General features: G+C 48.0%; 1 pseudogene; it reads left to right on the top strand.

Moving 5' to 3' along the window:
- The first annotated feature begins 22,577 nt into the window (after nt 1-22,577).
- LOC147975222 (uncharacterized) lies at nt 22,578-23,881 on the top strand (annotated as a pseudogene).
- Nucleotides 23,882-25,524: the final 1,643 nt, after the last annotated feature.

The raw sequence follows: 25,524 nt of genomic DNA, 5'->3' as shown, positions 1-25,524 counted from the left end.
CACCACTGCGCGCATCAGCGCACGTGTTCGCCCTCTCTCTCTAAATATCGATCTCGCACTTGTGCATTCCTTCATAGTCTCCCTCCACTCGGCCCCTTGCACCATCTTCTAGCCCCCCACCGGATTTTGCCACATGTACAATCTAGCAGACTCCATGGTTGAACTTAAGCATAATGCACAAACCTCAAAACAACAGTGGTTCTCTTTTGTTCTAGAATCTTCCGTATCATAACTGCCCAAACTTTTTTCTAGTTGAATTGCCATTATTTGTTTTTACTTTATGCTTTACAACGCACAATTCCATGAATCATAAAATAGATTAAGGGCTTCTTTGATTCAAAGGATTCTCAAAGGAATTTTGGAGGATTCTAATCATTAGGAATTTTTCCTTTCTTGGTTGTTTGATTGTAGGATTGTAAACCATAGGAATTTTTCCATATGATTCATTTGCACTAGATTTCATAGGAAACATCCCATCCACTCAAACCTCTTTGAAAGAATTCTGCGTTTTTTCTATGCACAATCAAACACTCGTACAATCCTGTAGGATTCAAGACGACATTCCACTATAATCCCATGTGTTTCCTATTCCCGCGTTCTTAGTTTTTTTGTAAAAACTAATTGATTTTGAATAAGATGAACTATAAGAATTAAACGAAGGGCTACATCAGGCATATATGACTCAGAGCTTACATGCTATAGTGTGGTATTTATTCATAATTTGGTTGCAAAATCTGATGCGTGCAATGCACGTGTACCTTACTAGTACTTCGAGTATGTGCAAAACTTGTAAATTAGAATACCAATGGCACGCTACACAGTGTCTCTCTTACAGTTCATGAAGCCACGTGGTACATGTGTAGGCGTTGTCGTGACCTCCTTGCGTGGATTGATCACAGTGACATGCTGTTGGTTCCATAAGAATGTACTCGTCCTCCCTGAGCCATACTGGCGGTACATGCACGAAGCGAAGATGTGCACACACGCCATGCACGCACTCATTCCTCGCATGCACACGCGGGTACACGGGCGGATGCAATTTTGTACCAAGATCCACCCCATGTGATAATTTGACGCATGTAAAGTTGTTCACTTCATTGATGGTCAATTAATACAGTGCATGCAAATTGAGTTGACGTGAGGGCGGAAGAAAGACATTATTACTCCACTGCGTGCATGCGAGTAGTTAAATCATGGGTTGCTAGTAGTACTTCCATTGGTCTCCTTCGTATTTTGTGCCAATTTTTGACAGTAACATAATATTTACGCATTTGAGCAGTGTAATACTTGAAATTTATGTTCCGCTAAACTCATCGGGAGCCGTTTCGGGGCTCGAAACCAAAACCATCAATTAATCTTTACCTTGTTCCCATCACATTCGAAAGCCTGCTCACACCTACTAGTAGTACGTACCAAACTTGAACGTGTTCCCACTATGCAGGTATTAGTACTAGTGCTAGTACTTAGGTTATAAAAGGGGAACTACCTAACCGAAAATCACTCTACCTTTCCTCCTCATAAGTGCTTCTTCTTCGTCCGTCGTTGCCATTGCCGGTGAGCAGAGCTCTAGGTCGAGAACTACTCGTAACAAGGGAGCGGCAACCAAGGCTGTGGAAAAAAAGAGAGGGCTCGCCGCCACGCAGAGACCTCGAAAGATCTCTCACGGGCAGGCGATGGCTCCCAGGAGCGCCCTAGCCGCGGAGGTGAACATGCCGAGCCAGCGGAGCTGGAGTCGTTATCCCTCGACGGCATGCCCGATCAGCTCAATAAGCAAAAGGAGTTCATCCAAGGCTTGATGGAGTTGCTGAAGGAGAGCCTCGACGACATGCCCACTGAGCTCAATCAGTAGGGGGAGTTGACCGCCGGCTTGGTGATGCTGCTGAAGAAGAGCATTGCATCGGAGAAGAAGGCGACCGGCGAAATCCTGCGACTTCGGGAGGACAATGCGAAGCTCTGCCACGAGATCGACCTGTTGATGGAGAAGAACACCGGCTGGAAGAAGCTGCATGAGAATAGTAGTTCCTCGATGAAGATGCTGCAGGACCTCGCCATGGAATAGAAGGAAGAGTTTGCGAAGCTCCGCATCGAGCACCCAGCTGCTGTCAAGGTACGTAATATGGCCGTGGAACAGATGATGAAGGCTCGCGCCGAGAAATGCCACGTCATGGACACAATGATGAAGATGGCGGAGGAGACGCGCAAGGATATGGAGGTCGTGGAGGCGATGAAGAAGCAGTTACAACTCCATGGTGAATTAGATCATTTGGGGTGATAATCTTCCTTCTTCTTTTGCTCCTGTGTTTCATCTTTTGCTTCGGGTGTTTCACCGCACGTGTCATGTTCTCTGCGAGGCATGAACAGAACAATGTTTTTTTGAGGGAATGAATAGAACAATGCTAACAATGAGATGACTAGCAAATTAGATCATTTTTTATCGCCATATGGCACTGGGCTGCCGTGTTTCATGATCCTCCGTCGCAGTACTACTCCAGTGGAAAACTTGAGTATACCGCACGGTTCTTTGCTCCTCCTCGATCAGTTCGTCATCGCATTTATACGAGCAGTCAAATCACAAGGTCCCGCCTTCCAGCAGTAATGAGCCGTCAAATCAAAAAGGCCCTCGCCTCTCGTGAAACCAACCAAGCTAGACTGCCCCGCCCTCTAGCCTTTAAAAAATGTATACTTTTGTACAGCAGTAGTATCGATGGATTGCGCCATGGAGCAAAACTTGAAATTAAAAAAAGGTGGTACATATAGAGAGCGCTCGTCGCCAAATTATGCATATAGTACTATTAAAAAGGCTAGTCACAATAATGGTGTCCAGCACAACCCACCCATGAAATAAAACTAAGAGGGTGCTTGGATACGTTTTAGTCCCATGACTAAAAGTAGTGGGACTAAAACATGCTAACCTCACACATGCTTGGATCCAAATACTAAAAAGGCTAAAATCAAGTTAATGAGCATTTATTATCCTCCAAACCCTCCAATCCAGAACTCGCCTGTGTTAAAGGAGAGGAGTTAAATGAGTAGAGAGAGGACTAATCCACATTTTAGTAGGGGTACCCCTGACTAAAAAAATTTAGTCTCAAGACTAGTTTTAGCCCCTCTTTAGTCAGGGGTGCTTGGAACTTTAGCCTCTTAAAGAGACTATTTTTAGTCAGACTAAAATAAGTCCCTTGGATCCAAGCACCCTCTAAGCATCCTGAAATTCTTTGACAAAACTAAGCACCCTGGAATTCTTTGACAACTAAACTGCTGGCTATATGATGTTGGCCATATATATTGTACGTATATAATGTGAAGAAACGAGTGGTAGTACTATACCAACTAAAAGATGAAATGTAAGAAATACTAGTATGTACGTACTGAAGAGTTAAAGTAACGAGAAGAAACATAACATAGTTCTGCTGGGGGCTCAGCACAACACACCCCTCAAATTAAATTAAGCACACCTGAAATTAAACTTTGCAATTATTCCGGTAGACACTGCATTAGAACCACCATGAGCAACGACACAGCCACCTTACTCGGAGTCCTCTTCCATGTCCTCGACTTCGTCCTTGTCCCTGTTCCTCTTGGCCGATACTTCTTTGCTTGAACCGCACACTTGGCTGTTGCTCTTCATCCAACCCTTGTAGATATTGAAGCAAAGGTAGCCATCCATTGCAGCGTAGTGGATGTGGTCTATATCTAGTAAATTCCGCTGCCATGCATGACGATGAAACGTGTAATGAGGTTTCTCCAGTTTACCGTATGAAGGATGAACCATGGCTCCTGCCAGGGTCAGCATTGAAGGCTGACGAGAGGACACCAGCCGATTCTTTTGGAGGTCGAAGGTGTTGCCTACAACGAGGCCTATCTGATGCAGGACTTCTTTGTCGTTACCAAAGTCTATAGTAACGAATTTGACTAGGTTGCTCTCGAGGAAGTCCTTAAAATCCTGGCACTCAACGTCGGCATGGCATATGTGGTAGACCAAGCATAAGTCATGCACGCAAACCTGGATCACGGCGGGCTTCTTCCTCTCTTCGTCCTTTATATCCTTCTCTCGTCCCAGGACTGTGGTGTACTCAACATCTAGCCCGGTGACCCACTCATCATCTGAGTCTTCGAACATGCGTCTGAAGCGAGAAAGGCATCCTTTCACCGTCGCGGAATAACGGGTGTAGATGACGTCGAACTCATCGCCGGTGATGGTTCTAACCTTGTACTCACCGCCGATCGTGGAGATTTGGGACACCATGGATTTTGGAGGAGGGTTAGGATTAGTGGAACTGCCGTAATGTGAATGGACGGGACGACTAGGAGCGAACCGCCGTAGTATTGAAGGACGTGCGGGGACGAGTAGGAGCGAACTGCCAGCGTGCGAACGACAGGGTAGTGGCTTTCCATTCTCCCATGATACGGGCTTCCGAGAGCCCTTGGATCTGAGATCGAATGGTTGCATGGCGTGATTCTAGACCTATGGGTGAATATCCTATCCTGGAGGGTTATTTTGCAAATTTTCAGCAACTTAGCATGCGACCGTTTGATCTCAGATCCAAGGGCTGCCAGCAGCTCGTATCATGGTCGCACCTACCACGACCGTCGCATCACTCGTGCGGTCGCGCCCTTGGAGATTTAACACGGTGCGTTAGGCTATCTGATGTTGGCATGTCATACATGGTCATCACTTAGTCACTTATACTACAACAAGGTTGGCTATAAGTGTATTTGTTTACTCCTCTCTATCTCTTTCTTCATACTCAAGGAAGAAACGGTGCTAAGCACGTGTATTTATTGCATTTGCCAAGGAGTGACCTCTTCCAATGAAATGGTGTTGCTAAGTTTGCTTCATTTAATTATCTATAGACTCAAAATTGTCTTTTCACCTAGGTACACGCGCTTAGCACCGTTTCTTCCTTGGGTCACCAAACTAGTCTCTCTCTTCTTGATTAACTTGCCACATCAGACTTTATGCTTATGTGGCAAGCTTAAGCACCTGTAGGAGCAAGTAAAAGTAAGTACAATAGTGTGCTTTACATGACATTTTTGCATATGTGGAGGAAAGAGAGGCAAGGAAAAAGTGGAGAAGTGGGCTCTCATGCAAGAGCCAGCCTCTACTACATGGTGGAGCATTGGGAGAGGCACCTGTATGGAGGTGGTCAGGAATCTGGGAGACTCACGCCGGTCGTAGCGCCGCAGTTAAAATGATAATGGCAAGTCAAATCACGGGGCCCCACCTGTCCTGCGGTAACTCGCTGTCAAATCACACAGCCCTACGTTTGCAGCAGCCTACTCCCTCGTCTTCTCGCGTCTCTGTCGAACCGACTAGGCGGAACTGCCCCACCGCCTACCGCGCAGGAAAAGCCCCGCCCTTGGCTTTTAAATAGTATACAGTATACTAATTTTGTATCCATGGATTGCGCCCGCGCTATGGAGCAAAGCGTCTAGAAAACGGAGGAGAGACGGTGGCCTTGCAATAGAGAAGAGGGAGAGGCGAGACGGTGGTTTTGGAATGGAGATGATGGAGAGGAGAGGAGGTGGTTTTGCAATGGAGAAGAGGGAGAGGAGCGTGCGGCAGCGATTTAGGATTGGACGAGAGGGCCGGCGCGCTCTGACTGGATCAAAATCATTTTACCCTTCAATTAAGAAAGCGACCCCACATTAACTAGTCTCCCTTTTATTCTGTGTCATAATTGACCATGATTTTCGCACATAAAATATATGTTATACGTTGTATACAAGGCCACTATCAAAATTACAATTTGCAACTATACAAGGCCACTAACATTAATCGAGGCAAAATTGATGGCGTTTGCCTCATACTAGCACCCGAGGACATTAATATCCCTTGTGTGCATGCGGGAGTGAGAAGGTTAGCTTGCATTCCCAACATTAATCAACCAATAAGGAGTAAGAGGGTTGGCTTGTTGTGCTTGGGAGAGAAAAACCACATTAATTAACACGACAATCAAGGTGACAAGCTAGCTTGCAACATTGACTTAAACATAGCATTTGTTTTTACCTTGGTACCTGTAATATGAGTTTGTGGCCTTGTATATAAAAATGGAGGGAGTATAATTTGAAAGTACAGTCAGATATGAACCAAACGATACAATTTTTGGTGACATGCATTCACATTTTGCTTGTCAAATACAGTACGTGGTCAAACTTTGACCCAAAATACGCGAAACAACAAAAAAATACTTCCAAGACCAGCGCCGCTCTTCCGCTCTTCTCCTCTTGAACCATCGTCGCTCCTCTCCTGTTCCAATCTAAATGCAGCGCCGCACCTCTCCTCTTCCATTTCAAAACCACCGCCCTCCTCTCATGTTCCGGTCCAAAATCAGCGTCGCTCCTCTCCCGTTCTAATCCAAAACCAGCGCTGCTCCTCTCCTCTTCCATTCAAAAACCACCGCCGGCGAGTGAAGGTGCTGTGGAGAAGTAGATCGATGGAGGAGTACAACCGATACGTGAGGATCGCAGACGACGACCCTGTGAAGCTAGCTAGGATGTTGGAGATACAGTCTTGGTTTGACAACAAGGACCAACTAGCGGCGACGGTGACATCCATGGCCAAATATCTGCAACAAAGCGAAAAGGCGGCGATACTCCCGGAGGGAGTTGCGCCGGAGTATATGGAGCTGCTCCTCTGGGCCATGGAGCAAACAGATTCACCGAATCCAATCGTGAGGGAGCGGTGGTGGGAGTATCGATCCCAGATGGAGCATCCACCAGAGATTGAAGGATCAAGCATCTATAGGGTGTCGTTTGTGAGGGTGTCCTGCCAGAGCGAGCCGGTGGAGTCTTCGTCAACCGAACCCAACTGCAAGAGGAGAAAAGCAGTTGGCCCGATGACGCTTCCCCGCCATCTTCTCCCTCACCGTTCACATCGTCTCCCGGGGCGGCTGTCTGCCGCCGAGGAATAGGAGGGGGCTGCCCCCCCAGCTCAATAGTCGGGCAGGTTGTGAATTGTTAGGAGGAGCTTAGGGTTGTCAGTATTTGCAGGTTATGAATTGTGTTTTGTGTTGTGTATTTTGAGAGTACTTTCAGATATGAATGTCTTTTGAATTTCAGATTTGCAGTATTGAGCATATGAAGTATTTTATGAATTCTAGATATCTATTTTTAGCACTTAAAAAAATGTAGTTTCATAGGAGTATAAAAGTGCAGACAATGTGATTCTCAGAGAAGAAACTGCAAGTTTCAGTTTCAGATAAGAAACTGCAAGTTTAGTTTCAGATAAGAAACTGCAACTTTTAGAGGCAGAGCATTTATATTAACACGTCCTTTTCAAACAGGGTTAACATCATGTTAGAAGTTTTATTCATGGTCGAAAATGGAACTACCAGCCAGTTAATATCATGCTGATCAACATTCATGCATAGCACATCTTCATATGATGCACAGTCAAAATGCCCACACAATGTCGAGTGTGCGAAACACAGAGAAAACGAGGGACCAAGTTTTGGCAAGTGTTGGACGTGGTTTTGGGCTGCCCCGTCTAGGCTTTCATTTTTAACATGCGCAGCCCACGTCCTCGGATGGGAGGTCCATAGGCCTGTTTGTATTTTCTTAGGGCCGTCATGTATCGACCGGCCTATGGACCTCCCATCCGAGGTTTTATTTTTGGCAGCCCAATTTATGTATTTTTTTGAAGAAAACACAAAGGTCTGTTCTATTTTTCTATATAAGAATTGGAACGCAAGGTCCAACTTATGTTTCCCTTCTAGCTATATTATATATATTTAAATTATTTTATATGTTGACTGTTTAGTTCACATAATTGGCTAATAGATGACCGCTCTCGCGATCCCCTTCACCCCCGCCACCACCTCCACCCTCGCCGCCGCCCCCGCCACTACCTCCACCCTCGCCGCCGCCATAGATCTTGCCGCCAACCCCCGCCTCCTGACTCCGGGCGTGCCTGCCCCCCTCAACAAGTCCGCTCGTGCGCTCCATGGAGTCGCCGGCCATATCCACGGGGGAATGGCTGGAAGACAGGCAGATGTACAAGATGCATCTCCCACATGTCTACAAAGCCTTCCCACGGATGCTCCAGCCGCTCGACTCCGTCGCGCCGGCGGTGCTGCGGGAGACTCGAGGGAGGAGATGGAGGGAGCGGGCGATGCGGATCCGCGACGACGCTTTTTCCTAGACCCAGTGCACGCGCGAATGGAGGGAAGCAGAGGAGGAAGCTGCGAGGGAGGAAGCCTAGGAGGGACCGAATCCGTTCTCTCACTCGCGCAGGTATGCTCGGATGTGCAAGGATCAGGTGGATTGGGAGCTGCTGAATCTAGCCATGCGGATCTACTTCGAAGAAGATTTCTCGGAGAAGCACAGGATGCCCCACTCCAGTGAGCCGCCGATTGCGTTCGTTCGATGGGTGAAAGGAGAAGTGAATTCAGGAGATCCATGTCGTGCTGCGAGATGGGAATGCTTGACTTGACTCCTGCCCACCAGCACGTCACCGGAGCTGGAGCAGGTGGATCCCCTACCTTACCTCTCCCCCAAACCTGCAGAAGATTGAAATTAGGCTTGCAATCTGCTTCAATTGAGCTGTCTGGTGGTTATTTTTGCTTCCTGAGAGACAACATCTGGCTGGAGGATGAGAAGGAACCAGGAACTCCGATGAATTTCCCCTATCACAATGGGGGAGCGACGGTTGGGCAGTGGTACGGCCCACCTCCGCCCCAAATGGGGGCACAATCTGGGCAGGCTCCTGTAATTGCCCAAGATCAATCTGCTGGTGGTTCTGACTCTCAGATCAGTGGGAAATCTCAAGATAAGAATCAGCAAAAGAAGAGATAAAACATCCAGAAAACTGCTCCTGCCCCTGCTTCGGGCCTTATGGCATACTCTGAAGTGATATGCTACAACTGTGGGGAACCAGGGCATCATTTGGATAAATGTGTCAAGCCCAAGAGTTGTTTTATCTGCAAAATGGTTACCCATAAAGTTGAGAATTGCCCTGTCAGAAGGAAAACCCACAGTTCTGCTAGATATGTTGGAAGTGCTGCTCCAGGATTATGTCCACCATTGACAGAATTTTCTGTGACACGGAATTAGATAGTTTTCCCCTTTCTAGTTGTAGAGCTCTGCCCAGATGTGGTAGTGACCACACTCCTTTGCTCTGGGACTCTGGTCTTAACCAAACTCCAAAGAGCAATAGTTTTAAATTTGAAAAGTGGTGGTTGCTTAGAGAAGATTTTACTGAGCTAGTCAGGAAAATCTGGAATGAGCCTACTGGGAGCAGCTGCCTCCTAGAAAATTGGCAGATCAAAATCAGGAGATTTAGAAGAACTACCAAAGGGTGGAACTCCAATGAGGAAGCTAATCTTAGAAGATACAAAAGGCTTCTCCTCCTTGAGTTTGATTCTCTAGATATTAAGGCAGAAACCACTGACCTCTCTGAGGCTGAGACTAATAGATTAAACTTTGTCCATGGAGAGCTCAAGAAAATTTGGCTTCAAGAAGAAATCAAAGCCAAACAAAGGTCTAGAGATAGGAACATTAAGGAGGGTGATAGAAATACTGCTTACTTCCATGCAGTAGCTAACCAGAGGAGGAGGAAAACCCTCATTCACTCCCTTGATGGCCCTAATGGCCCTGTTACTGAGGTAGATGAGATGCTGAAAGTGGCTAGTGACTTCTACAAAGACCTGTTTAAGAAAGAAAACCCTTCTGGGTTCTCTCTACAAAACAATTTTTTCTCTGCTTCTCAAAAAGTCTCTCCTGCTGAAAATGACCTGCTAGAAGCCCCTTTTTCAGAGACAGAGGTGAAGGAAGCCATTTTTAGCTCTTATCCTGATGGGCCTCCTGGTCCTGATGGGATTCCCTTCTTGTTTTACCAGCATTTTTGGGACTTGGTGAAAAATGGTCTCTTAGATCTTTTCCAAGCCTTTCATAAGGGAGAGTTGGATCCAGCAACTTACTCATGGGGGTCTGTTGGGGTCAAGTTAAATAACTGTGAAAGTGATTTTTTTCCTTGCTGGTAAAGGCCTTAGGCAAGGTGACCCCATCTCCCCGCTTTTGTTTAATTTAGTAGTGGACATTCTTACTAAAATGCTAGGCAGAGCTGCTGATCATAGTCTGATTGCAGGGCTCTGTCCTGAGGTCTGCCCTGGTGGCATCATCTGCCTTCAATATGCAGATGATACCATCCTTTTCTTAGACAATGACTCCACACATGGTAGCAATCCGAAAACTATTCTAACCTAGTTTGAACAAGTCTCAGGCATGAGAATCAACTACTCTAAAAGTGAACTCATCCCTATCAACATGGATGATCAGGAGTTATCTCACTTCCTCTCTATTCTAGTCTGTAATAAAGGTAACTTCCCCATTAAGTACCTAGGTATCCCTCTCCACTATGATAAACTGAGGAGAGAGGATGTCCAACCCCTTCTGGATAAAATCATTAAAAGGATTGCTGGGTGGAGGGGCAAACTTCTCTCTTACAGAGGTAGATTGATCCTCATACAAGCTTGTTTGGCTAGCATTCCAGTGTATCTCCTCTCCTTCTTCAAGTTCCCTAAATGGGCAGTGAACCTCATCAATTCTCAGATGTCTCATTGCTTGTGGAATGATTTTGAGGGAAATAGGAAGCTACACCTTGCTAATTGGGCCCTAGTCTCTATGAAAAAAGATTTTGGAGGCCTAGGCATACCTAACCTCCAAGAAATTAACATATGTCTTCTAGGGTGTTGGATTAAAAGATTCTATGAGGAAGACCTGAAACCCTGGAAGCTTCTTATTTCCCATAAATACTTAGGAAATAAACCTAATATTTTTGTCCCTTCCTCCAACCCTAAGACCTCTAGATTCTGGAAAGGATTAAACTCTATTATGCATGCTGTGAAATTTGGCTACAGATGGAACATAGGGGATGGGAGCAGAACCAGGTTCTAGGAAGATACTTGGTTTGGCACATCCCACCTAGCAGTCCAATTTTGGCCTATTTACTCTGTCCGCAATGAGCTTAACAAAAGTGTCAATGAAGTTTGGGACGGTCAATGCCTAAAACTCTCTTTTAGAAGGAACTTTAGTGATAGTCTCATGGAACAATGGTTCCAGTTGGAGGAAATTGCCAAAAGCATTACCTTTACTACCATGCCGAATGCCCTGATTTGGCAGCTGGACAATAAGGGGAAGTATTGCTCCAGCTCCCTCTATCATGTTATCATCTTTAGAGGGGTTCAACCCGTGTTTATCCCTGCTGTCTGGAAATATAGAGTTCCCCCTAAAATTCATGTATTTCTCTGGGTTCTCTCCAAAAAAATTGATGACTAGGGATAACCTTAGGAAGAGACACATCATCAAACCCCTTGATTGTGTTTACTGCTTGGAACAAGAGTCTTGTTCTCACCTATTTTTCAATGTATAGTTGCTAAACATCTCTGGGCCCATATTGAGGAATATTTCTCTAGTCAGATTGGCTCATCCTTCGAATCTGTCGCCAGATTCTGGATTGCTACCAAAAATTTAAACACCGTTAGCTCAGCTGTCCTTTGGTGCCTCTAGAAATATAGAAATGCTATGATTTTCAGTAACACCTCCTGAATTTCCATTCCGCGGGTCTTGAGATTGATCAGGAACATGGTGAGGAATTGGGCGATTCTCTCCTCCGGATCGGACAAGGAGAAGTTGATGAGCTTCATGGAAACCCTAACAAGATCCCTCCAGAAACCGTTGGCGATCACTTGTGGTTGAATAAGGCTCGACCTGCTCTGGGGCTAGACCCGCAGGCTCGTCTCAAGATCTCTGATGAAGATGGGCACCTGGCGCCAAAAAAGAGGGACATCCACCATGCTACGCCTTCCAGCCCGGTGTCTCCGCTTGCTTACTGGTCACCGCAGGCTGACATGGCCCCTCGGCTGAAGACCATGAAGGCTTCGCTGGACCCTCCTTGTGTCATTTGAGTGCTCTATCCGCTCTGCCTTTGGCACCGCTCGGGTGATTTGTGTTATTCAGAGAACTTGTTCATCCACCCCCCTAGTTTGTAGCTTTTCTACCTTTGCTTTCGAACTGCTCTTTGAGCTGTTGTATCAGAATATGTTGTGGTTTCGTTCTCAGCAATATAACCGGGGAGATGCTCCCTGTTTTTCTAAAAAGCATTATTTTATATGTTATTATATAAAGCTTGGTAAGATTGTAAATTTAAGGACGAATGTAATAATATCACTTATTATTTAAATTTATTTATAACAAAATGCTCAGCCCCTTTTATTTTTTGATAACATTGCTGGTCCAACCCAACATTATAATTAGAATCAGCCCAGCAAAATCTTGTATTTCGAGAAAGTGCAAATGGGCTGTAATTTTTTAGGAAATAAAATAAACGGGCCGCATGGACGCTACATTATTTGTTCACCCGGCCCAGCTAATGGATGTAATTCAAAAAAAAAGATCAAATTGACTGTAAATTCTACCGCGCAAAAAAAAGACTGTAAATTCTGGGAAAAATGGGCTGAATACGTGCCACATTTTTGGAGGCTGAAATGTGGGCCAATAGGTCGAAGCCAATGCAAGTCGTTGTCAATTTAGTCAACAAATGATTCTGGCATGTTAGCCGTTGGATTTACATCCAACGACCGACATCCATCTTCAATCTCTCGTCTTCTTCCTCCAGCGCCGCCGGGACCACCTCCCGCCTCCTGCTGCTAGCAGCTCTGCTTAGCACGCTTCGCTATGAAGCGCTACTCCACCGTTGGCCAGGCCATCCCTCCACCCCTCCACACCTCATGTTCTCCACCAAATGCCGAACCACACCGCACTAGAACCAGTTAACCCTTGTACACCTCTCTGTCTACGACTCTACTCCCGCGTCTTCCCATCTCCGGCTCGTTGCTGTCTGGGGCCTCGCCGTCGTCCACCACCTTGGATGCGCTCGGAGTGGCGTGGTCAATGTGGTCAACGAACAACACCATCAGAAGTAGACTATGCGTGGAGAGGCTGACAGCTGGGTCCACGGCCGCACACAAGGAAATGCCTCCTTATTACGCGCAAAATAATGATTCCTCCACCTGACATCTGGGACCCACCGGAAGGGCCTCTGTATTTCGCGAAATAAAGTGCCCCCCGCTGAGATGTCGGACCCACCAGCTATCTTCGCACGCAAGGAAGTGCCTCCTTATTACGCATAAAAAATTAATATTCCCCCTGCCAGCTGGAACCCAGCATAGTGGGAGGTTGACTTGTGGGCCTACCAAGTTGACGGGGATGGAGGGCTTTGTCAACTTAGTCAATATGAACGATTCTAGCTCCTGTTATCGTATGATGTTCATCCAATGGCCGTAGTGCTTCTTCAACCTCTGGTCTTCTTGCTCCAGCCGCCCAAACCAGCGCCGGTCATGCCGCGTGCTCCTGCCTCCCGTGGCCGGCTGTGATGCCGTGGAGGCCTCACCGCCCCCTACTACTCCCACCGCTGGCCAGGCCATCCCTCTACTCACCCACACCCCCTGTTATTCTGCGGCGACAGCAGCCTCACACCGCAGCCGAACCAGTGAACCCTCGTACTCCTCTTCGCGTGGGCATCCACTGCTGCGTCTTCCCTGATTCCGAGTCGTCCCCTTCCTAGTCCTCGCCGTCGTCCACTGCCCTGGTGCTCTCAGCGCGGCGTGGTCAACTTGGTCAACGACCGACTTCCATCGGAAGAGTACTGTACGTGGACAGGCTGACAACTGGGTCCACGGCAGCTGCAAGGAAGTGCCTCCTTATTACGCGGAAAATAATTATTCCTCCACCTGACAGCGGGGACCCACCGGACGGGCCACCAGTATTTTGCAAAAAAAATCGTTTCCCCTGACTGCTGGGACCCACCAGACGGTCCATCGTATTTCGCGAAAAAAACGTTCCCCCCGCTGTCAGCTCGGACCCACCGGAAGTGCCTCGTTATTACGCACAAAAAAAATGAATACTCCCCCGGCTAGCTGGGACCCACCTTGCTGGGAGGCTGACTTGTGGGCCTACTAAGTTGATGAGGACGAAGGGCTTTGTCAACTTAGTCAATATGAACGATTCTAGCTCCAGTGACCGTACGATGTCCATCCAACGGCCGTAGTGCTTCTTCAACCTCTGGTCTTCTTGCTCCAGCCACCCAAAGCAGCGCCGGTCGTGCCGCATGCTCCTGCCTCCCGTGGCCGGCTGTGCTGCCGCAGAGGCCTCAACGCCCCCTACTATTCCCACCGCTGGCCAGGCCCTGCGGCGACGGCAGCCTTACACCGCAGCCGAACCAGTGAACCCTCGTAGTCCTCTCCGCGCGGGTTTCCATTGCCGCGTCGTTCCCTTCCTAGGCCTCGTCGTCGTCCATCGCCGTGGTGCTCTCCGTGCGGTGTGGTCAACGTGGTCAAGGAACTACTTCCATCGGAAGAGTACTGTACGTGGAGAGGCTGACAGCTGTGTCCACGGCCACATCCCAGTCTTTTTGTGATTTGCCAAGTAAGTCACTTTGTCAGGCCTGTTGGGCTGCAAATCTTTCAAGACGAGGAGAGCTTTCATTCGGCTGGCCGAGAAAATGGCCCATCAGTAATGAGCAATGGGTTGTACATTTTTAAAACACATCAAACCGGCAATTAGTTTCAAATATCTTTTTTCATTTCAAGATTTTAAATTACATTAATTTTTATGCATGGAGAATTTGTTGGATTTTATATTGATATACATTTATTTTTAAAATCAGTTTGAATGTGAGTCAAAATTTCGGGATTAAAAAGAGTTCGGACCGCACCGAAATATACAAAATTTCGTATAATTTTTTAACCGTTGCCACAATATGGGCTGTAATGCTAACAAAAAGAATATGGGCTCCAAAAAAACCTTAAGAATTAGCAAATGGGCTGTAAATTATTAGAAATAATGGCAGATGGGTTGTATGCTGTTTTCCACAGATTTGAGGCTTTCCTAAAAAAAGGTTGACGCACAAGTCTATCCAACGGCCGTCATGCTTTTTCAATCTCTGCTCTTCCTGCTCCAGCCGCTCAAACAAGCGCCGGCGGGACTACCTGCTCCCTCCTCCTCGCAGCCGGCTGTGCTGCCGCGCAGGCCTCACCGCCCGACCATATTCCCATCGCTGGCCTAGCCATCCCTCTACTCACCCACACATGCTGTTATTCTCCGGCGACGACAGACGAACCAGTAAACCCTCGTACAGTCGTACTCCCCTCCGCGTGGGAAACAACTGCCGAGTCTTCCCTGCCTCCGTGTCGTCCCCTTCCTAAGCCTCGCCGTCGTCCACCGCCTTGGTGCTCTCGGCGCGGCGTGGTCAACATGGTCAAGGAACGACTTCCATCGGATATGGACTGTATGTGGAGAGGCTGACAGCTGGGTCCATGGCCGAAGCAAGGAAGTGCCTCCTTATTATGCGGAAAATAATGATTCCTCCACCTGACAACTGGGACCCACCAGACGGGCCACTGTATTTCGTGAAAAAAACGTTTCCCCCTGACTGCTGGGACCCACCAGCTACATCTTCGCACGCAAGGAAGTGCGTCCGGGCAAAAAAAACGATTCGCCCCCTGACTGTTGGGACCGACCAGCTACATCTTCGCAGGCAAGGAAGTGTCTGACAGTCGGGACCCACCTGGTCGAAGCATACGTAGCGTTGTCATTCTGGTCGCGAACGTGTACGTACATACTGGTCGATGTAGAGGCGTGCACGTAGCATTTACACGTACGTACATCGGCCAGGGTGCAAGAAAGAAAATACGGCCACGTATGTGTACATACGGGCGGGGTCTCGAACGCCTACTCGCGCATACGTACGGCCAGGGCTCGTGTACATGGCTGGGTCGGAACGGAGAAACAGCGTCGTTGTCGTGTTCATGGGGAGGCAACGGAATGCGTCGTGTTCATGGGGAGGCAACGGAATGCGTCGTGTTCATCGGGAGGGCTTGGACAGAACAGACGATGGAAACGAGGCCTAGCGTACCGCAGAATGGAGGAAACGGCCTTGTGTTCGACCGGCCACGTTCGAAACGGGATCCTGTTCATCGGGAGGGGTCTGGCGTACCGCAAAACGGAGGAAACGGACCTCCTACGGTCGAAACGGGGGTCCTGTTGATCGGGAGGGGTGTGGCGTACCGCAAAATGGAGGAAACGGACTTGTGTTGGAGCGCTACGGTCGAAACGGGGGTCCTGTTCATCAGGAGGGGTGTGGCGTACCGCAAAACGGGACTCCACAGGATACTGTTCATCTCCACCGTCGACCTCCTCCAGCCTCCACGGGCTCCTATTCATCCAGCCTCCACCGCGCGCTACTCCACCGGCTACTGTTCAACCACCCCTCCACCGTCTACTGTTCATCCAGCCCTCCACACCACGGGGTCCTGTTCAACCACCCCTCCACGGGCACCCCTCCACCGTCTATTGTTCATTCAGCCCTCCATACCACGGGGTCCTGTTCAAGCACCCCTCCACCATCTACTGTTCATCTAGCCCTCCACACCACGGGGTCCTGTTCATCCACCCCTCCACGGGCACCCCTCCACCGTCTACTGTTCATCCAGCCCTCCACCACACCACGGGGTCCTGTTCATCCAGAGGCAACGCCACCGCTCACTGTTCATCCACCCCCCCCCCCGCAACGCTCACTGTTCATCCCATTGATCGGCTTCAGTTAGCAGCAGTAGCGAAGGAATCACACGATAGGGTTCAGTTAACAGCCATCGATCGATCGCTCGGGTTCAGTAACGCGTAGCCTGCAGTGCAATCGCTCGGGTTCAGTTAGAGCACAACGCCTCGCTCCGGTTCAGCTAGAGCCAACGCCTCGCACACACGCGCGTACGTGTACGAGAGAAACGCGCATCGCTCGGCCCCTGACCTCCCACCGTAACCGGGAACTCCCCGAAATTTTCCTCCCCCTCGCTTCTACCACGGTTTTTTCCATCATGGACGGCCCAAAGAATGTCATGCAGCTGCGTCTCCGGCCCGCCCAGGACGAAAATCCCATTTTCTGTCATGATTTTTTTATCATAGAAGTAGGAGCCACCACATCTATGATGATACCGGGTTTTGTCACAATTATTGTCATAGAAGTGTCATATGTATGACAGAAAAAAATTCGTTCGACCCAAAATGTGACGGATGTGTCTTTTTTTGTAGTGCAAGGTGGGCGCCAACTGTCGTGGATCTAAGACTGACAATAGAATGAGGGGTAGGTATGAGGAGGCAAGATCCTAGCTATGGAGTAGTTGTACACACGAGTTTACGAGTTCAAGCCCTTCGCGGAGGAAGTAACAGCCCTACGTCTCGGTGCCCTAAGGCGGTCGACTGGATTGTATGTGTGTGTGAGTTTACAAAAGATGCGAACCCTTGTGCCAGTGGAGGGAGTGGCTTATATAGAGTGCGCCAGGACCCCATCCAGCCCACGTTACAAGGGGTTCAATGTACATAAAGAAGGGGCGTTACAGGTAACGTTTGTATTAAAGTGCTATAAATGATAATTAAGTCTATGAGTAAACGCCCGACCATTGCTGTGTAGAGAGACTTTAGATCTTCTGTTTGTCGAGTGGTTTCTGTGACGGTCGAGTGACATTGATTCTTCCGAGTGGAATGTCTCTGGTTGAGTGGATGATGGTACCCTTTCAATGCTTCTAGCTTTAGGGTGATGTCCTTGGGGAGGGCGTCTAGGTCAGGCCTATGACCCTACCCTAGGTACATAGCTTCATAAATCCCTACTCCTTGCATTGAGATCAATTGATGGGCATATCCCTAGCCCGTTGATTAGTCACATCGAAGTGAGACTTTCTCCTTTTTGTCTTCTCCACATAACCCCCATCATCATATTTTATTCCACCCATAGTGCTATATCCATGGCCCATGCTCATGTATTGCGTGAAAATTGTAAAAAGTTTAAGATCACTAAAGTATGAAACAATTTCTTGGCTTGTCATCGGGGTTGTGCATGATGAGAGCATTCTTGTGTGACGAAAATGGAGCATGACCAAACTATATGATTTTGTAGGGATGAATTTTCTTTGGCCATGTTATTTTGAGAAGACATGATTGCTTAGTTAGTATGCTTGAAGTATTATTATTTTTATGGCAATATTAAACTTTTGTCTTGAATCTCTCGTATCTGAATATTCATACCACAATAAAGAAGATTACATTGAGAATTATGCCAGGTAGCATTCCACATCAAAAATTCTATTTTTATCATTTACCTACTCGAGGACGAGCAGGAATTAAGCTTGGGGATGCTTGATACGTCTTCAATGTATCTATAATTTTTGATTGTTCCATGCTATTATATTATCTGTTTTGGATGTTTAATTGGCTTTATTATACACTTCTATATTATTTTTGGGACTAACCTACTAACCCAAGGCCCAGTGCAAATTGCTGTTTTTTTGCCTATTTCAGTGCTTCACAGAAAAGGAATATCAAACGGAATCCAAATGGAATGAAACCTCCAGGAGAGTTATTTTTGGAACAAACGTAATCCAGGGGACTTGGAGTAGACGTCAAGAAAGAAGCGAGGAGGCCACGAGGCAGGGAGGCGTGCCTGCCCCCCTGGGCGTGCCCCCCACCCTCGTGGGCCCCTCGTAGCTCCACCGACCTACTTCATCCTCCTATATATATATACACCCCAAAAACATCTAGGAGCACCAAGAAACCCTATTTCCACCGCCGCAACCTTCTGTACCCAAGAGATCCCATCTCAGGGCCTTTTCCGGAGCTCCGCCGGAGGGGAAATCGATCACGGAGGGCTTCTACATCAACACCATAGACTCTCCGATGATGTGTGAGTAGTTTACCACAGACCTTCGGGTCCATAGTTATTAGCTAGATGGCTTCTTCTCTCTCTTTGGATCTCAATACAAAGTTCTCCTCGATCTTCTTGGAGATCTATTCGATGTAATTCTTTTTGCGGTGTGTTTGTCGAGATCCGATGAATTGTGGGTTTATGATCAAGTTTATCTATGAACAATATTCGATTCTTCTCTGAAATCTTTTATGTATGATTTGTTATCTTTGCAAGTCTCTTCGAATTATCAGTTTGGTTTGGCCTACTAGATTGATCTTTCTTGCAATGGGAGAAGTGCTTAGCTTTGGGTTCAATCTTGCGGTGTCCTTTCCCAGTGACAACAGGGGCAGCAAGGCACGTATTGTATTGTTGCCATCGAGGATAAAAAGATGGGGTTTATATCATATTGCTTGAGTTTATCCCTCTACATCATGTCATCTTGCCTAATGTGTTACTATGTTCTTATGAACTTAATACTGTAGATGCATGCTGGATAGCGGTCGATGTGTGGAGTAATAGTAGTAGATGCGGAATCGTTTCGGTCTACTGGTCACGGACGTGATGCCTATATACATGATCATGACTAGATATTCTCATAATTATGCACTTTTTCTATCAATTGCTCAAGAGTAATTTGTTCACCCACTGTAATACTTATGCTATCTTGAGAGAAGCCACTAGTGAAACATATGGCCCTCGGGTCTATCTTTTATCATAAAAGTTTCCCATCTATTTTACTTTGCAATCTTTACTTTCAATCTATATCATAAAATACCAAAAATATTTATCTTATTATCTCTATCAGATCTCACTCTTGTAAGTGGCCGTGAAGGGATTGACAACCCCTTTATCGCGTTGGTTGCGTGGTTCTTATTTGTTTGTGTAGGTACGAGGGACTTGCGTGTTGTCTCCTACTGGATTGATACCTTGGTTCTCAAAACCCGAGGGAAATACTTACGCTACTTTGCTGCATCACCCTTTCCTCTTCAAGGGAAAACCAACGCAGTGCTCAAGAGGTAGCAGCCCCCCTTCCCTTTCCCTCTCCCTCTCCTTCCTATTCCCTCCAGTGGAAGAAAGGAAAAGAGGGGGGCGAATCCTACTTGGACTAGGAGTCCAAGTAGGACTCCCCCCATGACGTGCCCCTCCCGGCTGTTGGCCTCCCTCCCCCCTCCTTTATATACGTGGCCAGGAGGCACCCCAAAGGCACACCAATAGTTCTCTTAGCCGTGTGCGGTGCCCCCCTCCACAATTTACTCCTCTGGTCATAGCGTCGTAGTGCTTAGGCGAAGCCCTGCGCAGATCACATCGCCATCACCGTCACCACGCTGTCATGCTGTCGGAACTCTCCCTCAACCCTCTACTGGATCAAGAGCTCGAGGGACGTCATCGATCTGAACGTGTGCTAAACACGGAGGTGCCGTACGTTCGGTACTTGGATCGGTTGGATCGTGAAGACGTTCGACTACATCAACCGCGTTAACCTAACGCTTCCACTTTTGGTCTACGAGGGTACGTGGACACACTCTCCCCGTCTCGTTGCTATGCATCTCCTAGATAGATTTTGCGTGATCGTAGGAATTTTTTTGAAATTGCATACTATGTTCCCCAACAAAATGACCCGACCCTAAACCTATCCTACGGCGGGTGGCGCCCGGTGTCCAAGCTCTGTGTCGTCCTCCATCCGCCGTCTCCATGAGCACCAGCGATAAGACCCATGAAGTGAAGGTGTGGTCTCCAGCGAGGAAGAGTAGAACAGGGAGACGGACCGGCCCACATGGGACATCAGGCCCTGCCGCCTCCCATGGCCTACTCATCCTCGGAGGAGTCTGCGACTTATCCATCGCCGATGGACGTGAGGTCCGTGATGGAAATAGTGGCACCGGCGCTATCGTCGTCCCACCTGGGTGCCTGATAGTTCGCCGGTGGCGCGTAGGAGGCATTGTTCTCCTCTGCGACCGCCTGCAGCCGCACCTCCGCGGTTGCCGCTTCCTGACGAGCGGCGGCTTGAGTGTGGATGGCATCGTAGGTGGCACGCTGCTCCGCGACAAAGTTGGGGTTCGCCGCGGCCATGGCCTCCTTACTCGAGCACTCGCCGTAGATCTGGCCCTCCACCAGCCAGTGCTGCTCCAGGAGGAACAGGTTGTACCGTTGTTCCTCCTGCGCCTATTGAAACACCGACAAAGGCGCCGACGCAGGCATTACCTCTGCCATGTCGGCGTTGTAGTGCGCCTACGCCCGATCCATGGTGAAGTCGACGTGCACAGGAGGCGCGGGGGCCGGGGCGGTGTCGTCGGAGCCCGTCTCCATCGTGTTCTCGTCGTCTGAGACCTCGGGCGAGCTGGCCTGCAAGCCGGCCTCGATTCATCTGGCACGGGGACTCTGCCAGGCGGCAGCAAGGGTGGCCACAACGTGCTTCATCTCCGTGGAAAGGCACTCCCATGGAGCTTCGTCGTCTGCAGTCATCGCAGATGTAGTGCAAGGGAGGAAGATGGGGAACGGCTTGTGTTGTGGTGTGGAGTTGGCCGGGTTTGGCGGCCTTTAAATAGCGTATTCTGGTGAGGCGAGACGTCTAGGAGCGTCAATGCGCGTCGCCAGAGTGGGTTTCTCGGCCGGCAAGGCTGCTTAATGGCGGCATACGGACGGACGGGACATTGAATTGGCGTGGTAGATATTCGTCCCATCCCTTCCAGTCACAGGCGCAGATACCGGAGACGCGTCGCCGGCGGCGCCCTCGGCCGGCGAGCCGCTTCAATGCCGGCGTCAGTGAGAGGTCTCGTCCGCTCTTCAATGAGGAGCAGCCGCTCTACACTGACATGAATGCGGGAAGCTAGCGCCGGACGGGAACGCGCGCAGTCGAGGGTGGAGGGGTTTGGGTAGGCCAGGGCGGTTAGAAGTGGACGTGAGAGCGGTCCATACTCCCGCAAAGCCCCCGCGTATTTCTTCAATTTGCAGCAGAAAACACGTCCAGACCGTGCCGCGAATCAATACAGAACCGTGTTGGATAGCTTTCATAGTCCGTATGCGGGATGTTTGAGGATCCGAGTTGGAGATCCCTCAACAAAGCGTGGGTGAGCACTGCCTAGATTAATGGATGTGCATTACCTGCGTGTTAGGTAGTTTTCAGTACGGATGGAAACTTTGGAGCATGTGGCATATCTATCTATCTCTGGCCCAGACCTGTGACGAGCCAACCATCTAGCATAATCCTGATTACTAAAATTGGATTAGCGAATGACATGTTACGTATTACGGCCCCAGACTCAGGTGAGTCAAAACTTTGACCTCGTGCAGCGCCATGTGTCCTGCTCAAGTTCGAATAAGTGTCGCGCTCGCAAAGGAGAAGAAAAACTTGCATTATCTATTTCATTCACTGTCCGGAGATGAACAGAGAAGAGATCGAACCGGTGTTGCTCCTCATCTCCTTGTACGGCAGCATTGGCATGTAAGGGATGGGGATTGGGGTTGTGGACTCCTCGTCTTGTGCAGCAACACATTCGAGCTTTCAGCAACGAGGAGCTAGTTTTTTTTTTTTTTTTGAGAAAATGATCGTATGGCTCCTCGTCACGCAAGTCGGAAGCCCTGAGGATAACAGGCCTTCTCCCTCCCAGCTGAGGATAACAGGCCCATCTTTACAGTGAACCAAATCATACACCCGTCTTGATCTCGATCTCAGCACACTGCCGCACCTAGTGGCACGAGCCAGTCCACGCCGGCGGATCCGTTTCTCCTTTCACCACATCCACATGCACTGCACAAAACCTGACCCAAGTATCAATCTGCGCGGCGGCGCATCCGTGCGTGCACAAGGCCGTGACCTAGGGTTTTGCGCTTGCTTCTGGTTACCATGCCCCGGACGACATTTTCGTCGCGGCCGCGGTCGCGGTCGGCTGCGCGGTGGCCCGGCCGGCGGATACTTGTCATCTCTCTTCTAACCCACAACCCTTCATCTACCGTCGAGCAGGGAGTAGCCCTAGCCACCAAACAAAGATTTGTGGTCCGGCGTGAGGAGGCGACTGCAGGAGCACCCAATCGGATGCGCAGCCGCCGTGTAGCCCTCGACCTGCGGGAGTAGATCCTAGTGTGGGAGATATTTGTCCGCCTTCCAGCCAAGGAGATACTCTGTTGCCGCGCGGTCTGTCGTTCCTGGCTGGGCCTCACCTCCGTCCCCGATTTCATCGTCGCCCACCACCGGCGCCAGCCGTCGCTACCCCTCGTCGTGCTCAACGGCACGCCCACCACAGAGGACGTCTTATCAATCTCCAAGCACAGCCGTCCTGTCCTCGGGTTCCATGACTACCATGGCTTCCAGCTGCACGCATCCTGTGACGGCCTCCTCCTCCTCACCCCCTCTAATGACCGCTTCAGCATCTGTAACCCGGCCACGCGTCAGTGCGCTCCACTTACAGGCCTCCCCAACAGTAGTCTCATCAACATCGCCGCACTGTACCTGCACTGTCCGTCCTGCGAGTACCACATCTTGTATTGGGAACTGATACACCAAGCTACCTACTATATCATTATGGTAGGACGGAGGGGCTCGCCGAGGTGCATTGGAGTTCCTTCAGATACCCCTGCCATCGAGAAAGCTATGTTGGCCGCACGCACAATTGATCCTACTAATTTGGCCCCACCCATCAAGTTTCGTAGCTGCCTTCATTGGGATCATGCTTGGGTTCACCATGATGCTGGCATAGTCGTTTTCAATACATTGACAGAGTCATTCAGGTTCATGCGTCGCCCGGCTGGTGCTACCAGCTTCTGCACTCGTTTGAGCGACATGGAAGATTCGATTGGCTTCAGCTGCTTTGACGATGGGAGGACAGTTGCCAGAATTTGGGTGTTGCAGGACTACGAGAAAGAGTTGCGGTCATTCAAGTATCATGTTAAATTCCCGGTAGAGAGCTTATGTAATCTCGCAGATACAGAACATATGGTTTTGTCCCATGAGGGAGATGTGTTGGTCTACAGTAAATCCGCACGTCACATGTTCCAATGCGACAACAACGGAAAGTTGCTACAGGAATTCCGATGGAAATCATGGGATTTGGACGTTATTGGACTTGGACATTGTTTAAAGAAAGCCTCATCAAGCATGAATTTTTCCCGAGGCGAGTTGTTGGACAAGAAAGATTTTTCCAAAGTCTCTAAGCCTTTAAGGTACCATGATAATATGATTATTGTCCCTATATATTTCCCATCTTTTATAGTTTTTACTAGTAATTAGATATATATGCTTTTAAGTGCAAAAACAACACTATGGAAGAATATATATGAGTTTTCCCATCTAGATATAGTTTTTACTATATGAGTTCTCCATACAATCTCTGTTTTTCATTTGAGTCGACACTTTCAGAATATTGGTTACACACGAAGTATCCACTAATAACTTCTATATCAGTTTTGGTGCTAACACTACCACCATTTCCTCTTTTCCCCCAAATACAAACCGTTTTCATTCACTTATTGCATGTCTAGCATCAAGTGCTGCTATTCTGAACTCTGAAGCCTATGTTATCATTTCCAAGTAAATTGTGTATATGTTTCCCAACAGAATTTCCCATGGCTTATTGTTTGTTTGCGTTATCCTTTTAGATGCAATTCAATGTCTCTAACCAACACTCCATGACCAAAATATTCTTAGGTATTGCAATTTCTAGGTGAAAATCAGTCAACTGTTTTATATGACATGAACTAATTACTGTGCGCCTCTGCCAGTGACATAGTTGACAAGTTCTAGTGTCCCATACTGGAGTTCACAGAATCTAATGCGTACTCCCTTTGTAAACTGGGAGTACTTTATTGTTCTATTTGCTAGGTTATGAATGGACATAACAGTTAAGTGGTTTCCTAGAGAGTATCACTCCCAAGCTGTAATGGATAGTGATAGTAGAGGTGTAGACTAATTCACTAGCTATGATTCGACGATCGATTGATATATTCAGCTCTTAAGTGCAGAACATGTGACATCATAATTTGCAATATGCTGAGAAGTTGAGGCCTTTAGACAAAACTTACCAATTCAATGACTACTTTGTTGATAAGTAACTAGCAGACATGCCCGTGCGTTGCAACGGGAGAGAAGATTCAATTATGCTCACTAAACTGAATATTTTGGTATAAGCATCTGGTCTCACCCTGATTTTGGTTGTATCCCAATAGAAATAATGGGTCTCACTCCAATAGTAGTGTTCTTTTCCCATTATACAACAAATCCCCACAAAACAAAAGTAAAACACACCAATTTCGCAATCGCCTTTATGTTTGATCTTGTATAGATGCGCTAGTATTTCTTGGAGATGTCACTGAAGCACAAAGTCACATCTCACCATATCTGAAAATTCAGAGTTGTACATCCAAACCAATATAGCACTGCTCACAGTGGAGATTCTTTTTCCTTGAGTCGGCAAATTCAGAAATGACATAGAATTGACTGAACCCATAAGGAAAAATGAGCTGGCCCTAGTATTTATTCATATATGGTCGGTTTTGCCTTAGTATTTATATCCATATGCAGAATGGAGTGCAGAGATGAAATCGTAGAATAGAACTACATGTGTACATGAGGACGGACGTGAACAAGACTTAATTTGTTTGTTGTTCATCCACATATAACATATAAAGATCTAGGTCATCATCTCAGTTGAGAATGTGATGTGAATGTAAGTTTCAGGGAGGCTGGGCTAACCTTCGCATGATTTCTTATTAAGATGTTAGGGTGACACAGGGAAGAAATGCTTCGCGGCTCCGTGCCACCTCAAAAACTCAGGGATCTCAAAAATCTTGTTTATCTG

This window comes from Triticum urartu, chromosome 4A (assembly GCF_056163025.1).
Source record: "Triticum urartu cultivar PI428250 chromosome 4A, HENAU_Tu73, whole genome shotgun sequence".
Lineage (NCBI taxonomy): Eukaryota > Viridiplantae > Streptophyta > Magnoliopsida > Poales > Poaceae > Triticum > Triticum urartu.
This window is presented reverse-complemented; position numbering and strand designations above follow the sequence as displayed.